The sequence below is a fragment of the Dendropsophus ebraccatus genome, chromosome 9, assembly GCF_027789765.1.
Source record: "Dendropsophus ebraccatus isolate aDenEbr1 chromosome 9, aDenEbr1.pat, whole genome shotgun sequence".
NCBI classification, from domain to species: Eukaryota; Metazoa; Chordata; class Amphibia; order Anura; family Hylidae; genus Dendropsophus; species Dendropsophus ebraccatus.
In genome coordinates this window covers 37,436,873-37,455,870 of record NC_091462.1, presented here as the reverse complement: position 1 = coordinate 37,455,870, position 18,998 = coordinate 37,436,873, and positions in this window count along the sequence as shown.

The following is an 18,998-nucleotide window of genomic DNA, read 5'->3' as shown; positions in this document are numbered from 1 at the left end:
ATGGCATCGCATCCCAGCATCTCTCTGAGCAGCTGCAACAAAATCACCTGCCACCGTGCCAGCTTTACATCCTCTCTCCTGCCAAGATCTGTCCTCCAGCGCTAGCGCTCAGCTCAATGCAAATAAAGAGTAAATCACTGAAAACAGGATGCCAGTAGGATCTCATGACATAGGCTGTGACAAAATGATTGCAGAATTCTGCTATATACAGAACTGGGCTGCCACATTGTGGACAACTTTATATATATATATATATATATATATATATATATATATATATATATATATCCTCCTCTTTAGTAGAGATGGTCGAAAATCAGAAAATCTTAGGTTCTATAGAACTCAAACCTTGTTGAACCTTCCGCATATGATTTCCAATGCCTTCCCGATCTGTGGGGAAGGAGGAGACAGCCCGGGTACCGCCGGGAATTTCAGGATTCAGCCTACTGGGGCTGTCTCCTCCTTCCTCACGGACCAGGAAGGCATCGGGATTCAAATGCGGAAGGTTCGAGTTCTATAGAACCTAAGATTTTCCAATGTTCGATCATCTCTAATCTTTTGCTCCAGACACCAGTAAATCAATACTCTTATGCTATTAGTAGCAAGATTTAATGTTCACAGAGCTGAAAAGGAGACCAAGAGTCATTCGTCAACGGGGACCCAATGCAGTAACATGCCACCTGTGTCGGTCACCCTTGGTAGTCCCAACTTTTTGTAGGCCACAGGTGACAGATCCAGTTGAAAACTATGATCCAGCTGAGAGCTAAGTACTTAGAACACTGATGCAGCTGAAATTGTCATTACTAGGGGCAATTGATGGGCCAGCTCGGGCCCTTTCAGGTAGGCTTCTGCCTATGGGCCACAGTCCCATACCTGGACGTAGGCAGACTTCCTGGGCCAGTGAAACAGTGCCTAAAATCGAGGACTGTTTTTCTGGATCTTGTATGATTGGGAGGTCTGGTTGCGTCCCCTTAAACAATACCTACACAATGCACCAGCTGAGTTGTTTTTTTTTCTAATAGCCATAATATTTTTTATATTAAATAAACCAATAGGGTTTGTACTTTGTAGCCACATATATATAACTATGATTGTGTCGAGAATGTTGTGGTCACTGCTGGGGGAATTTATTATAGTATTCCGTTCATTAATCTTTATATTCATAATGACCATAATAAAAATTTATTTCAATTTATTTACACAAAGTTCCACGAACAGCTGTGCCTGAGATGCACTAATAAAGCAGGCACCATATTTTCTAGCTGTTTACTATCATCCTGTGACCTCTAGGCAGGTGATACAGACACATTCTCTATGGAGGGCTGAGATACAGCTATGAAGGGTCTCTACTAGAGATGTGGGCGACTCGACCATGCTCGAATTGGATCACTCGACATTTGAATGCTGGTGGCTGCTAAAGTTTGATGCAACCCTAGGAAGTCCTGGAAAACATTGATACAGCCTAAGGCCTATGGCTTTGTCCATGTTTTCCAGAACTCCCAAGGGCTGCATCAAACTTTGGCAACCACCGGTATTCATATGCATCGCCCTAATCCCTAGTCTCTACCATACCCGGTGACCAAAGGCGGCTCTTTATAACCTACTGAAATATTTTGCAAACTAAGAAAGGCCCATTAATGACTTTGCATGTTACGACAGATAGTCTTTCTTGTGTACTTCCAGGGATGTAACTAGAAAGGGCTGGGCCACATAGCAAACTTTTGATTGGGCCCACATCCTTTTGCAGTAGCAAATCCCCATACAAAACTTCTGCTCTGGACAGCTCCTGTCATGGACAGAGGTGGCAGCAGAGAGCACTGTGTCTGTGTGACTGGAAAGAATACACCACTTCCTGAAAAGTATTTTTTTTTGCTGGAGTATCCCTTTAATACCATGGGGGGGGGGGGATTATACTTACTGCTATAGTCTTCTATCTTCAGTATCGCCGCTTAACCTATCAGCAGCTGCAGCAGTTTCCCTCCTCAGCTACTGATTGAACAGCGATAGTGAAGATAGAAGCTAGAAGACTGAAGTGGTAAGTATAATCCCCCTCCAGCAGAGCATAGGGTTAAGTTAACCCCCTGGGGGCCAGATTGTCACTTTGTAAGATTTCAGGGTAACCTGGCACCCTCCGCTCCACAAAACAGGGAGCACCAGGTAAAATGTTCCTCCTGTTTGTTACTTGAGTCGAGCACTTGGGAATCTTAGAACTCACTCATCACCAGTGGCGTAGCTACCATGGTTACAGCGACCCGGCCCGCCAGCAGGGGGGGCCGCGGGGGCCCCCCCCTGGCTACGCCACCGCCCCCCGTCATATCACCCAATCTTGTGACGGCAAGCAGTGTTTTGCTTGCGGTCACAAGATGCAGTTTCCAACTGCCCCCAGCTGGGGAGTAGCTCCCTGGGGGTGTCCCCGGGATTCCCAGTCGGTGCACATACCATGGAGCTCTGTGTGTGCCGGGGGCGGGAGCACTTCCGTGTCAGGAGCCGCTCCCTGTGTCGGAAGTACTATCCCCAGCGCACACAGAGCTCCCTGGTGTGTGCACTGCCCGGAAATCCTGGGGACAACCCCAGGGAGCCGCTCACCAGCCTTGGAAGAAGAGGAGAAGACAGCCGATGGGGGAGCGTGTTGTTAGGTGAGTAGGTTTTGGGTTTTTTTCTAATCTGCTTTGCACTGGGGGCATCTATGAGGGGAGACTACACAGGGGGCTTCTATAAGGGGGAATACACAGGGGGCTTCTAAAAGGGGGAATACACAGGGGGCTTCTATAAGGGGGAATACACAGGGGGCTTCTATAAGGGGTGACTACACTTCTAAAAGGGGGAATACACAGGGGGCTTCTATAAGGGGGAATACACAGGGGGCTTCTATAAGGGGTGACTAAACTGGGGGCATCTATAAGGGGTGACTACACTGGGGGCATCTATATGGGGTAACTACACTGGGGGCATCTATAAAGAGTGACTACACTGGGGGCATCTATATGGGGTGACTACACTGGGGGCATCTATAAGGGGTGACTACACTGGGGGCATCTATAAGGAGTGACTACACTGGGGGCATCTATAAGGGGTAACTACACTGGGGGCATCTATAAAGAGTGACTACACTGAGGGCATCTATAAGGTGTGACTACACTGGGGGCATCTATAAGGGATGACTACACTGGGGGCATCTATAAAGAGTGACTACATAGGGGGCATCTATAAGGGGTGACTACACTGGGGCATCTATAAGGGGTGACTACACAGTGGGCATCTATAAGGAGTGACTACACAGTGGGTATCTATAAGGGGTGACTACACGGGGCTTCTATAAGAGGAGACGACACAGGGGGCTTCTATAAGAGGAAACTACACAGGGGGCTTTTATATGGGGAGACTACACAGGGGGTTTCTGAGAGGGGTGACTACACAGGGGGCTTCTATAAGGGGAGACTACACAGTGGGCTTCTGTAAAGGGGGACTACACAGGGGGCATTTATAAGGGGAGACTACACAGGGGGCTTCTATAAGGGGAGACTACACAGGGGGCTTCTATAAGGGGGGACTACACAGGGGGCATCTATAAGGGGAGACTACACAAGGGGCATCTATAAGGGGAGACTACACAGGGGGCATCTATAAGGGGAGACTACGCAGGGGGCTTCTATAAGGGGAGACTGGACTACACAGGGAGCATCTATAAGGGGGGGCTACAAAGGGGGCATCTATAAGGGGGATTACACAGGGGGCATATACAATAGGGCATGCACAGAGGGATACATAGACTATAGTGGTATACTCAGAGGGGGGGGGGCATATACTATAAGGGGGTCACATAGAGTCAGCCTACCCACTAAACGAGGGTGTAAAGGGGCCAATACAGATGTGCAGTTAATATAGAGATGAGGATGGTGCCAGAGTGAGGAGTCTAATATGTTTGTCTGGCAGAATCTTTGAATTCGTGGCTCGGAGAAGTTCTTATAATGGCCCAGGGCAGATGGAGAAGATGAAAAAGGAAGAACTCTGATTAGAGAAGACGTCCCCTGTGAGTCACTAAATATAACTGCGCTATAATGTATATGGTGTATATGAACCTGTGTAGAGCTGCATCCACCTCTATATGACTGGATAAGGTGATAGTGATCTGCGTGTAGTGGGTTATTCAGTAACAGCAGTAGTGTTAGTATACTGGATTTGGTCTGTAACAGTATGGTGGTATTATGTATGGTGATAATATTTCCTTCCTATGTACTGGTATTATTGGTAATATCAGTCTTGGTAAATATATATACACAGCAATAGCATCGCTTGGTCGAGGAAGGGGGGGCCCCAAGTTGACCTCTTGCACCAGGGCCCAGGAGACATTAGCTACGCCCCTGCTTATCACTATAAGTACATTTACTGAGCACATGACAATTCAGATTTGAGCAGTTCAAAACCACTTTTGACCACTTTTTTGAAGGTGTCTTTTATCTGCTAATAATCAAAGAACGTGAGATCTGTAAATTATAATAACCTAATCTCTGCACACTACGGATAGTAAGATAGGCGGCCCACCAAGACAGTCAAGGATGCTTACCTTAGAAGGAGCATTAGAGATACATGATTGGTATGTGATTAACTTTCAGCTCATCAAAAACCTCTAATATATAAATGAAATTTTTTTAACCCTTATCTGACTTAAAAAGAGACAATGAATGGGTATAGAAAAGTTCTGAAAAATTGTTATGTATGCCAATGAGAATGTGTCTGCTTCGCTTCCTTCAGTCAGCATTGGTGAAAGGGCTTATATGATATACAGTAGCTCTATTGAGTTCACTTGGAAATTTAACCGATGACATATTCCCATCTCATGAAGTTATCCACATCCACAGGACAGGAGAAAACAAGCTGATTGTGGGGGCCAGACTGCTAAAACTTTCGGCTATGTTCACACAACATCTTTTTAGGTGAAATAACAGCTCTTATTTTATAATGAAGGCCGTAAATAATAATTACTATCATTATTAACAGCTGTCATTATCAAAAAACATGTTTTTCACCTAAAAAAGATGTTGTGTGAACATAGCCTTAATGTTGTAAATTGTCTTCTTGTGGCACTATATTATAGTATAGTATATATAGTATATGCACACTGAGGAATAGGTGAGGAATTAAAGAGGAAAGTTTTCTGCTTGAAATTCCTCGTCTATTTATCTCTGGCAGAATAGGAGCAAAATTTGAGCAGAAATCGAGTAAGCAGAATATAAGCCCCATTGCCAAAGGCTGTCAAGGCATGATGGGAATTGTAGTTTTGCAACAGCTGTCGAGCCGAAGGTTTCCAATCCCTGGCCTGACATGTTAATTCTTTGGGTGGAAAGTTGATCCGCGGCAGAAAATTCTGCTAGAAATAACGAGCGTAAAATCCCACTGGACACAATGGGACATTGCTCTGTTCATATTTTACGGGAGGAATTCCAAGCGGAAATTAAGAGCGGATTCCTCTTTAAATTCCTCACCTATTGCTCACTGTGCACATAGGCTAAGATAGTGAATGGAACAGGCATATGGTGATACAGCATGGCCCCATAGACTTACTGTATATCAGTGATGTATTACAGACCCATATAACTTGGAACTTGAGAACAGTAACATGGCCATGTGCATGATACTCAGTTAACATCATAAGGTCACCAACCTGCAAAGTCTGTATGACCTTGTATCTGATCTGGAACTACAAGTCTCATAGTCACTCATTGGTTATTGCTGGGAAAAACATTGTTGTTCCAGAACAAAAACAAATATTTCCCAGCAAAGCAATTTAAAGAAAACAAATTTTACATAAGAAAATAGAAGCAGTGAATACTCCATCCATCCTCCCACAGTATTCTCACGCAGCCCCTACCACACCAACAATATCCTCTCAAGTGCCAGACAATATGGTATCCAAAACTCCCAGCTCTACTGTTCTGTGTCTCCATTGCCCACAACATCAATCTTAATTTACAGTCTGTCATTTTTTTCCAGTGTCTGTTATTTGTACCGTGCTGCAGAAAATGTTGATTCAACAGCAGGCCAGAGGCAAGAAGATTGCCAAAGTAAAACAAAAATTAAAAAAGGGGGAGATGTAACAAAACTGGAAAGAAAGTCAAAGTTTTGCAATAAAAAAAGACATAGGAAAGCTATTCATCAAAAAGTCCCTGAAGCAAACTTGATTCTGTGTTGCAAACTTTTAGCAGCCAAATCTAATTGCAAAAATATGTTTAAATAGCAGAAAATGTATCCAACTGATAAACCCTGCCATATACCAGGATTATTAACCATTGCAGGAACTAATGGAGGATGGATAAGCTCTGAGCTCCCGGGCTGGAGATATTTGTGTGACATAGGTATATTATATAGAAGGGTATATTTACACACAACAGGCTTGTTGCAGAAATTCTTGTGACAGTTCTATTCATTTTAAAGGGGAACGCTACATCTGTATCAGCAGGTTAAAGAATCCAACCTGCTGATATGCCCCTAGATATGTCCCTGTCGAACAGGAGACGCCGAGGAGGAAGGTATGTCTCTTACGTTCATCCTCTGCACCGCTTGGATGCAGTTAGTAGTTTGCTCCATGGTTCGGTAAGACCGCTGGGAGCACCGGGCACCTGTTTGGAGCACTGCACCGTCCCAATGACGCCGATCTTGCCCTCCCCTGGCCGGTCGCTCCATTGACTATAATTAGCAATATGGGGGCGGGCAGTGCTCCTAAAGGTCTTACTGGACCACGGAGCAAAGGACTAAGTGCACTGGAATGGCACAAAGGATGAAGGTAAGAGATATACCTTCCTCCTTGGTGTTTCCTGTGTCCTGTGCAATAGGGGGCTATCCGCAGGTTGGATTAGTCTAACCTGCTGATAGTTCCTCTTTAAAGGACAACTCCCACGGGACCCGAAAAAAAAAAAAACACAGACACACACAAATACTCACCATCCCTCTGGTAATGATCACTACTCGATTCGCCCGCCTCCGCGTCTCCGTCACCTCTTGCCGCCGTCCTGCGATGTCTCTCACTTCCGGGTCCATGGGAGAGAAAAGGCTGCCAGTGCGCTTGCTCACCGGCAGCCTTTTCATTGGCTGGAGCGCATCACATGGCTTCCAGCAAGCTCAGCCAATCAGGGCTGAGCAAGCTGGAAGCCATGTGATGCGCTCAAGCCAATGAAAAGGCTGCTGGTGCACAAGTGCACCAGCAGCCTTTTCTCTCCCATTCACTTTCCATGAAGCCGCCGAGGAGGAAGAATACCTGGCCCGCTCCCCGGCTCTGACTTTGTCGTTAAAGGATGGCGCCCGGGAGAAGAGGACGGTGACGACAGTAATTGGTAATGTATACTTTATTTAACTTCCAGAGGGGGGAGGTCGGGGGTCCGAAAGTGGGGGAAAGGGGCCAGACCGGTTATTTAAACACATTACAAAGTTATAAAACTTTGTAATGTGTGTTAAATAATAAAAAAAAATTTTTCGTGGGAGTTGTCCTTTAATTAGTAAATAAAAACCATGGCAGTCCATTGTATAATTGAATTAACATGCAAGGCTTTTATTGGTTGGGACAATATGGACCTCAAATGGTTGATATCACATAGAACATGAAGGATACATCACTCTGAGCCTTAAAGGGGTCCTTCAGGCAAGAACCAGGGCAGGCAGGGGGGGTGGAAACATAAGAATGAAGTTATACTTACCCCTCCCGGTGCCTCCACTCCTCTCATGTATCCTGAATCTCCCAGGTTCCTGTGTTGTAATGAACCAGCAGGAATTACCCACCCAGCCAGTCAATGACTACAGAGATGTCCCTCCTCAGACACTGATTGGCACTGAGTGTGCATTTCTGAGCCGGGTCGGGATTTTACCAGACAGGGAATTATAGGAGAATGGCGCACAATCCTAAGCAGTGGCGTCGCACTGCATTGGTACTAGTATGGATAAGTATTACTTCATTATTATATTCCCACTACCCCCTGTTCTCTATGGGGGGGGGGGGGGGGGTTGGCCAAGAGTTCTCCTTTAAGATGGTATTTTGGCCCTCCGAGGTCTTGATAACTGCACTTGATCTGTAATATAGTCGTGTGGGTACCTATAAAACCAGCTGTGATAGAACTTTTTTAGGGTGTATTGAAAACCCCCTGCCATTGGCCCTAATAGAGCTTGCCCCAACACTTTTACGGTTATACTAAATTTGCCTCTCTTGATTAATCTGGTGTTAATACTGATCTCTCGGAATCAGTATCAAGGAGAAGAGGATGCTGTGTATGTATATATGATTCACTGTGCATGCATCATGTCTGACTAATCCCCCCCTAATCTATTGGTGCATTGTACCTGTAATTTGCATTAAGATGATTAATGGTGGACTCTGTCGGTATAAAATGCATCTGAAGGAAGCTTTCCATTATCATGACCAGTGAAAAGTTCCCCTTTAATTACAGACAATCTCACAATTAATCATGCATCAAGAAGTATCAATAGAATACTCAGCTGCAGGGCGGCAATCCCAGGCTTCATTGTTTTATACAGAATTTCATACATTTACGATATACTTGTGAACCATAAGACATAGGTACAAGTTCTATCCTAGTATATCACATGATGACGTATAATATTCTTGTATTATACAGGTATTGATATGACACTCAGACGCACTGTCGCACTACATTAGAACAATAAACAGCAACAACTCCCGTCCTGTTTAATATTTTCAAGGCTCATTTTTCACAAGCCTAATAAAACAGGAACGGAAAGGAGAGATCCTGCTCATAAAACCTTGCCCCGTTATAGCTCTGATGTGGCATATTGTAACCCAGCTCCAGAGATGTTTATTAATTCTGGAAGTGATTAACATGGCTGTGTAACGTCCATTCATTACCCTCATACCTGGGAGGAAATCACTTTGCATGATGAAGCAATCTCCATTAGAAGATTGGTACTGTTATTAAGGAGCCGACATTAAAGTCACCCTCTGGTTTGGTTCACATTACTATTATGGGATTGTATTTTGACCAATTCATTATGCAGGCTTACAGTATGTGCACTGGCTCTAAATCTATAGGGATCATATAGCTGCTAAACGTTTATTATCATGAGTGCTTTGGCGGTAGCCGATCCCTCCCAGGGCAAAAGGATCTGACAGCAAATATTCAGAACAACTGGCCCTACTCATGCTGATGTCGGTGGAGAGCTGAGAGGCCACCATGCACCTTAAAGATGACTAAACCTGCCTTCTGTGATGTATTTGGCCAACTTTAGTATGAGATGTATGGGCATATTTGTGTATACTCCCTCTCTAACCATTGTCGGACTGGGCCACCAGAGAACCAGAGAATTCTCCGGGGGCCCCCAGCTTTAGAACCTGCACTAACACTGACTGACATGTTGTTTCTCACTAGTTCTTCATTGGTGGGCCCCTAGGGTCATTTCCTCTGGTGGGTTCCAGATACCTCAGTCTGAGGCCACATCTGGAATACTGTGTCCAGTTCTAGAGACCTCATCTAAAAAAAGATATTGATAAAATAGAACGTGTCCAAAGACGGGCTACAAAAATGGTGGAGGGTGTGAGGCATAAACCATATCAGGAAAGACTTAAGGGTTTGAATCTGCATAGTCTGGAGCAGGATGTCAAACTCTCTTGCAAAACTACAAGTCCCATCATGCCTGGACAGCCAAAGCTTTAGCTTGAGTCACATTATGCAGGGAATGCAGTCAAATTGAAAATCGAAAGGGTGGTGGTGGGGGTAGAAGTCAGTAGTTACATTATGCAGGGAATGTTACCCCAACTGCTACAGTCAAATTGAAAATCGAAAGGGTGGTGGCGCGGGTAGAAGTGAGTAGTTACATTATGCAGGGAATGTTACCCCAACTGCTACAGTCAAATTGAAAATCGAAAGGGTGCTGGGGGTAGAAGGCTACTTGTTGGATACTGCTGGGCCTTAACTGGCATCCATGTAGACTACTGGTGTGCCTGCCCTTGCCTCGTTGTTGCTGGGCATTAACTGGCATCCATGTAGACTACTGGTGTGCCTGCCCTTGCCTCGTTGTTGCTGGGCCTTAACTGTCATCCATGAAGACTACTGGTGTGCCTGCCCTTGCCTCGTTGTTGCTGGGCCTTAACTGGCATCCATGTAGACTACTGGTGTGCCTGCCCTTGCCTCGTTGTTGCTGGGCCTTAACTGGCATCCATGTAGACTAATGGTGTGCCTGCCCTTGCCTCGTTGTTGCTGGGCCTTAACTGGCATCCATGTAGACTACTGGTGTGCCTGCCCTTGCCTCGTTGTTCTCGGGTTCGTGTGTAAATAGCAGTGAGCTTGGTTGCGTGTGACAAGGGGTGGAACCTGGTGGCGGCTCTGCAACTCGGCAGCCTCACACATGTACTATGCCTGGCCCACGTCTTCAACCTAATGTTGCTACGGTTCCTTAAAGTTTAACCCAATGTGGCTGACTTGCTCAACAAGGTGCACCGCATCTGTGCGCATTTCCGCAAGTCAACTGGCATCCATGCTGACTACTGCTGACTACTGGTGTGCCTGCCCTTGCCTCCATGTTGGCCACTGCTTGGCCTTAACTGTCATCCATGTTGACTACTGGTGTGCCTGCCATTGCCTCTATGTTGGCTACTGCTGGGCCTTAACTGGCATCCATGTTGACTACTGCTGACTACTGGTGTGCCTGCCCTTACCTCCATGTTGGCTACTGCTGGGCCTTAACTGGCATCTATGTAGACTACTGCTGGGCCTTTACTGGCATCCATGTTGACTACTGTTGTGCCTGCCCTTGCCTCCATATTGGCTACTGCTGGGCCTTAACTGGCATCCATGTTGACTACTGCTGGGCCTTAACTGGCATCCATGTTGACTACTGCTGGGCCTTAACTGGCATCCATGTTGACTACTGCTGGGCCTTTACTGGCATCCATGTTGACTACTGCTGACTACTGTGGTGCCTGCCCTTGCCTCCATGTTGGCTACTGCTGGGCCTTAACTAGCATCCATGTTGACTACTGCTGACTACTGGTGTGCCTGCCCTTGCCTCCATGTTGGCTACTGCTGGGCCTTAACTAGCATCCATGTTGACTACTGCTGACTACTGGTGTGCCTGCCCTTGCCTCCATGTTGGCTACTGCTGATCCTGCCTGGCCTCCATGTTAACTACTGTTGCTTTTGCCTGGCCTCCATGTTGATTACTGTTGCTCCTGCCTGGCCTCCATGTTGGTTACTGTTGCTTCTGCCTGGCCTCCATGTTGACTACTGCTGATCCCGGCAGTTCTCTGTGTGCTCAATGCCATGCAGTGTTTGGCCTAATTTTGGGGAGGCTCACTTTCTTCCTCACTCACTTTTAATGGTTATCTGTAAGCTCATTGCCATGCTAGGTCTGGTATAATTTTTGGAAGGCTGACTGGCTACCGCTTCTACCTTGTTCACTCTGCCCTCACCGCTATGCTGTGTCAGGCTGAATTTTTGGGTGGTTCATGATAAGCTACCTCTGTTTTAATGGTTCCTTGTCTTCTCCATGCAAACACAGCTTCATAAATAAAATACGCTCAGTGTCTAACTCAAAAGATGTTCATGCTATGAACTATGACACTAATGATTAAAATATAGGTCCAGTTTTGTCAAGCTGGGAATTGAGGTTATAATAAGCTTATGATACAGATGGAACAGAGCATCTGCATTATGCCCTTCTGACACTGCTCTTTGCACTATGCCTTCTGTGCTGTTCTTCTTAAAGAAGGTGCCAGATGGTTATGAAGATTTGTAAATTGCATCTCTATAAAAAAAAGAAAATCTTAAACCTTCCATTACTTATCAGCTGCTGTATGTCCTGCAGGAAGTGGAGTATTCTTTCCAGTCTGACACAGTGCTCTCTGCTGCCCCCTTTGTCTATGTAAGAAACTGTCCCCAGTAAAAGAGGTTTTCTATGGGGATTTGCTACTGCTCAGAACAGTTTCTGTGACATACAGAGGTGGCAACAGAGAGCACAGTGTCAGACTTGAAAAAAAGCACCTATTCCTGCAGAACATACAGCAGATAATAGGTAGTAGAAGTTTATAGATTTGTTTAGAATTCTGGTACCAGTTGATTTTTAAAAAAAAATAAATCTCTAGTGTATCCCGTTAAAATACAGCAAGCCTTTATATACAGATGTAAAAAAAAAAATCTTAGGGCACTTTTTTAGGTTCAACAACAGTCAGCTGTTTAGCACCCAAGAAGCAGGCCCCCCAGAATAATACAGACCCTAGAAACAGACCACCAGCATAAAATAGACCCCATAACATGGTTTTGGTGTAAATGCTGCTGCCATGCTATGGGCAATAAAATCCACATGTGCGAATGGGAATAACTGTCAGCTGTCATGCTGTACAACCCTGCTGCCTCTGTATTTTCCTAATGGTACGGTGTGTATAATAATGACGATTTATAAGGAAACTTCAGAAAAATAACATGGTGACAAGCCACACACCCTACATACGAGCCACACCCACAATAAGCCACACCCCTAGTTGTTATAGCTGAAATGTCTCTGGAAAAAAACTCTAATCTTGGTAACTATATAACATGGTGTGATGTATGGTGTAGAGATGCCTGTATTGTAGTATCATGCTATGTATGTGTAATCATTTATTATATACTACTTCTTACGCGACGTAGTTGCACAATACATTGTAAGTATTTAATATCAATTGGTTGTTAATAGAGATGAGCGAATAGTGAAATATTTGATTTGATCTGATTCGATTCAAATAGCTCACGATATTCGACTATTCGAACGAATATCGAATCCCATTATAGTCTATGGGAGAAAAATCCTTGGGACCTGGAAATCATTATTCTACGAATTGGAGGTCACCAAGTCCATAAAGACATCTTTAGAAAGTGATGCAAACACCTCTGGAATGCATATGGGAAAGCAGGGAAGTAGTATTACAGGGAACGGTATTACCGACAATAGTAATTGCCGGCAATAATGCCGCTCCCTGTAATAGTTAATATTTAATTAAGAAAGCAAATTTTCGTTTGTAAGAAAGCTATTTTGTGTTGTACAGTACCATAATTAAACGAATAAATGTTTGTTCAATTAAATATACTGGTAATAAAAAAAATAAATATATAAATAAATGTATATATGTTTATTTATTTATTTACAGTATATTTAATTGAACAAGCCTTTATTCGTTTTAATTATGGTATTGTACAAGGAAAATAGCTTTCTTAGAACGAGACTTTGCTTTAATTAAATATTAAAGAGGATGTACCACTACAACAGAAATATAGACAAATGCATACCCTCCTGACGGAGCTGCTCTCTAGAATCCGAGGCTGTGGAGCATTTTCAAATCCGTTGCTTGGTTGTTGAGAAATCGGGCGAAATATAAATATGCTAATTAGCAGTGCTGAAGCACAGGAGGTCGGCCCGGCGTCTGTGATTCAAGTCCCTCTCCTCCCCCTCAGTGATGCGCCGGCCGCACAGTCCTGCCTCCTGTCTTCTGCCCGGTGGCTTAGCATAGGAGGCGTGCCAGCATTAACAGAGGCCGTCACGGAGGGGGAGGAGAGGAGCTTAAATCACAGATTCCGGGCCAGCCTCCTGTGCTTCAGCAATGCTAATTAGCATATTTATATTTCGGATATTTCGATTTCTCAGCAACCAAGCAATGGATTTGAAAATGCTCTACAGCGTCGGATTCTAGAGAACAGCGCCGACAGGAGGGTATGCATATGTTTATATTTCTGCTGTGGTGGTACATCCTCTTTAAGTATTACATGGAGCTGTATTAATGCCGGCAATTGCTATTGCCGGTAATACAACTCAATGTAATAATTAATACTTTACTTTAATAAAACCTCAAATATTTCTTCTAATTATGCAATTTTTTTTATCACAATAGCAACATCAGAAGAAACATTTTGTTTTATATGTTTTACATATAAGGAGCCAGAGCCAGCACACTAAGCTCAGTGTGCCGGAGACCAGCGAAGAGAGAAGACAGAAGAGAGAAGACCTCGGAGGGTGAGTAGAAAGCTCTTCTTCCTCCCCTGTACTGCACCCATCCCAGCAAGGAAGGGGGGTCACTTAACCCCTTCCTTGCTAGTATGGGTGCAGTCTGACATCAGTCTAGCCCCCAAGGGGTTAAGTGGGGACGCTTACTTAACCCCCTGGGGGCCAGATTGTTCAGTATGGCACCCAAAGAGGCGGATTCGGTGGACTACGTCAATGACCAGCGGTTGTTGGAATTTCTTTTTAATTAAATGGTCAACAAGGGGTGTGGGGGTGTTTTTATTTGAATAAAAAAAATTTCACTTGTGTCTTGTCTTTATTTCTTTACTATATAGACTTAGTAGTGGAAGCTGTCTAATAGATGGAATCAAAGTCAGCGCTAATCCCCCCAAATTATTACCCCAGTACCCAAAGCCACCAGGGGTACTGGGAAGAGCCTGGTGCCAGTAGTCCCGGAGCGTCAAAAATGGCGCTTCAGGACTGGGCGGCAGCAGGCTGGTAATATTAGGCTGGGGAGGGCCAAAATAAATGGCCCTTTCCACCCTGGTGTTACTAGGCTGCTGTTGTTTGGGTTTTAACCCAGCTGGTTACGAAAATAGGAGGGGGGGGGCCCTATGCATGTTTTTTTTATTATTTATTTATTTTATTTTTTTAAACGCATAGGGCCCCCCTATTTTTATAACCAGCCGGGTTAAAAACCAAACAGCAGCCTAGTAACACCAGGGTAAGAAGGGGCGTTTAATTTGCCCCATCCCCAGCCTAATATTACCAGCCTGCTGCCGCCCAGTCCAGGAGCGCCAATTTTGACACTCCGGGACCACTGGCACCCGGCTCTTCCCAGTACCCCTGGTGGCATTGGGTACTGGGGTAATAATGGGGGGGGGGGGGGGGGGTTAGCGTTTTAGTGCCAATTTATACCGGTTAACACTAAGCCCTGACTTAGTAATGGATTCCGCCTATTAGACGGCTTGCACTACTAAGTCTATAAAGTAAAGAAATAAAGACAAGACACAGTGAAAACTTTTTTTTATTCAAATTAAAACACACCACAACCCTTGTTGACCATTTTATAGAAAAAGAAATCCAAACAACCGCTGCTCATCGGCGTAGTCCACCGAATCCGCCGTAATCCACAGGATACCGATCTGAAAAACAAAAAAGGAGAAACACAAAAAAGCACACAAACAGGAGCACAACACCCATCATTGTGAGCGTTGTTGTTCACCTTACAGTATGCAGCATCATTACAGATTGCTGCTTACAGTGTGGCACCCAAGGGGTTAAAGAAGGATTCACTGCATCCCCCTTAACCCTTTGGGTGCCATATTGAGCAATCTGACCCCCAGGGGGTTAAGTAAGGGTCCCCACTTAAACCCTTGGAGGCCAGACTGATGTCAGACTGCACCCATACCAGCAAGGAAGGGGTTAAGTGACACCCTTCCTTGCTGGGATGGGTGCAGTGCAGGGGAGGGGGAAGAGCTTTCTACTTACCCTCCCTGGTCTTCTGTCTTCTGAACCCTCGCTGGTTCCTGGCACACTGAGCTCAGTGTGCCGACTCCGACTCCTTATATGTCTGCCCAGCCCAGCTGGGCGGACATATAAAACAAAATGTTTCTTTTTACGTTGCTATTGTGATAAAAAAAATAGCACAATTAGAAGAAACATTTGAGGTTTTAATTAAAGTAAAGTATTAATTATTACATTGAGCTGTATTACCGTCAATAGCAATTGCCGGCATTAATACAGCTCCATGTAATACTTAATATTTAATCAATAAAGCAAATTTTCGTTCTAAGAAAGCTATTTTCCTTGTACAATAGCATAATTAAAACGAATAAAGACTTGTTCAATTAAATATCCTGTAAATAAATAAATAAATATATATATATATATATTTATATATATATATATTTTTTATTTTTTTATTAACAATATATTTAATTGAACAAGCCTTTATTCATTTTAATTATGCTATTGTACAAGGAAAATAGCTTTCTTAGAACGAAAATTCTCTTTATTAATTAAACATTAACTATTACAGGGAGCGGCATTATTGCCGGCAATTGCTATTGCCGGTAATACCGTTCCCTGTAATACTGCTTCCCTGCTTTTCTCAGTGAAAATAAGTCACAGACTGCTGAGGTCATCGACCAACTGCCACAGTCAGTTGAACTGTAAACACGTCTTGTGGTCTCTGAGGGGAGATTCTCTGCCCATTTTTCCTGTCACAGACGCCTGATGGACGGCACAGCTCCCCAGTACATCATCCCAGAACATCAACTGGTAAGTATTACTGGTACACACCGCACACAGGACAGCGGAGGGGGACACTGGTCATGGGGGATACTGGTCATGTTAGGGAGCCATGTAACTAGCTGACTTGTATATGACTGATCTGTACAGGACATAGAGGAAATTAGTGATGGCGGCCATGGACATCTGTAAGGAAAAACTGTCATCTCCACGACACAGCAGCCAGTAACCTGTAGTGTTATATGGCCGCCATTCATTTAGAGTATACAGAGATCCATACAAGCTCCATCCATTACCAGACTCCTCCACATCACAGCACAATATTTCTCCTCAGCGTCTTCTACTAATATATATATATATATATATATATATATATTACATATATATATATATATATACATATATATATATACATTTATAACACTGATTAACAGCAAAACTCTCCCTGTTACCCAGAGTAACCAAACACAGCTAAGACAAAAAGAAAGCTGCATAGTGATTGGTTGCTATGGGCTGTCTGCAGCTTCGGCTCGACTGCCCCTTTCCTTTGGGTGGCCCCTCAATGTTCTGAAAACAGGTGGAGGACATTGTTTCCATTAGAATAGGCTCCCCTGTGATGCTGAGGCAGTTTGGACTCCACTACTAGAAGGCCTAGCGGGATGGTGATTTCCCTGAACCTAGACCCGGAGTGGACTCTGTGCCTCCATGTAAGAGGGCTGATGTGTACCTGGGCTGGGAAGGGTGTCGAGAGGGTAGCAGACCTGGGTTGGGTAGGGAAGATGGAGGGTTCCGAATTTGGGGGCCTGGGGGGCCATGGGCTTTGAAGGGCACCGGGAAGGTCTGTGTTAGGAGGCTGGGTGGGCCTTATGCCTGGTGGGTTTTAGGAAAGGACAGGTAAATTAAGGGTTGGCATGGGTAATTGGGTTAGGGTGGAGGGGCTCCCTCTTGGTGCCTTCACCTTGACGTGGTGAGGGAGCTTGCATGCTTTGATGATCCACTGAGCTAAGCTGGTGGGAGTAGTACTCCTGGCGGAGTCACCTGTGCCAGACAGGTCAATAGGGAGAGGCCAGACTAAGCAAGGCACGCGGAAGAAAGGGCTGGCATCCTTCTTCTGTACCCTGCCACAAAATATACATAAGTGTAGTTCTGGATCAGTCGCTGTGGTCAGAAGACAAGCAAGATATTTAGTATGCATTTTCCCCCCATAGGCTTATCAATGGGAAATAAACACTTACAATATACCATACGGACAGTATTGTTACAAATTACAAAAAGTGATAGCATATCACTGGGAAATATATGTGCCTTTATATGACACACTACAAATGTTATTCATACTATATACATGCTAATCACAGTACCAGGACTGCAAATATACCATCGAACAGTAGCCATACATTCACACCATGGGTATATACTGCGTATGCAACTCACCGCATGTACCACTAACATACTCACCATATACCAAATGTGTTACTTATTTACTTATTACATACCAGATGTGGCACTAAAATATTTGCCACATATCGCATGTACTACTAACATACTCATCATATACCACATGTGCTGTTAATATGCCTGCCACATACCGCACGTGCCACTGATTTACTCATCACATATCCCATGTCCCAGCAATTAATTCATCACATGCTTATTGTGTCAATAACATACTCAACACATACAATATGTGCCGGTAACATACTCACTCCATACCACATGTGCCACTAATAAACTGGCCACATGCTTTTCATGCTACTCACACACTAACCCCATTAATACATTAGAAACATGGCACACATATACTGTTGGACATATACTGTTCACCAGGGCCAGGCTGGGACTTAAATTCAGCCTTCGTATTGGAAAACACTGAGGCCCACTTGCTGTCTGGTTTATGTTAAATAGAAACATATGAACCAACTGATATGTACCTGTAACGGGCAGAGCTGCACATTCCCGGCCCCAGTCTTCTTATTTCTCTATGTTGTGCTGTTTTCATGCAGTTTAAACCTAAGCCCATATGTAAATTACTCTGGTGCATGGCACCTAATAGCCATGTCTCTCTCCTATGCATAAGTAGGAGGGGGCATAGGATGTGGTGGGCAGGTTGGACGGTACAGGCTGGAGAAGCCAAGTAACACCCCCAGTGCATCAAATGGAATAAATTACATATTAACTCAAATCAAAGGAAAACTGCACCATGGAGGGAAGTAAGAGGAGTGCGCCTAAATGTGCACAGGAACATATGAGCAGGTGTGTATGTGCATGTGCCACTAGCATACCCACTTCATACCGCATGTGCCACCAACATACCCGTTACATACCGCATGTGCCACTAACATACACACTACATACCGCATGTGCCACTAACATTCCCGCTGCATACCAAATGTGCCACTAACATACCCACTGCATACCACATGTGCCACTGCTCAGATAATGGACACATACTATTCATGCTACTTACCCTATTAAAAAATTAGAAACATGGCACACACAGCTCACAAGTGCAGATCATATGTATACTGCATACCACATGTTACATTCAAACTTACAAATACAAACCCCATACACAAATACACACACACACATTTACTTTATTTTAAATAAAAAAAACAGGGGGGTCACATGTTGTGTGAAGACAGAAGCTCCTGGTCTTGTCTTCATTCTCACTCCACCTGTGGACTCTTCCCCATCACTGTGCAGCCTGTGGACTCCTCCTCCTCACCCCTTCCCCTGCACTGTGAAGCCTATGG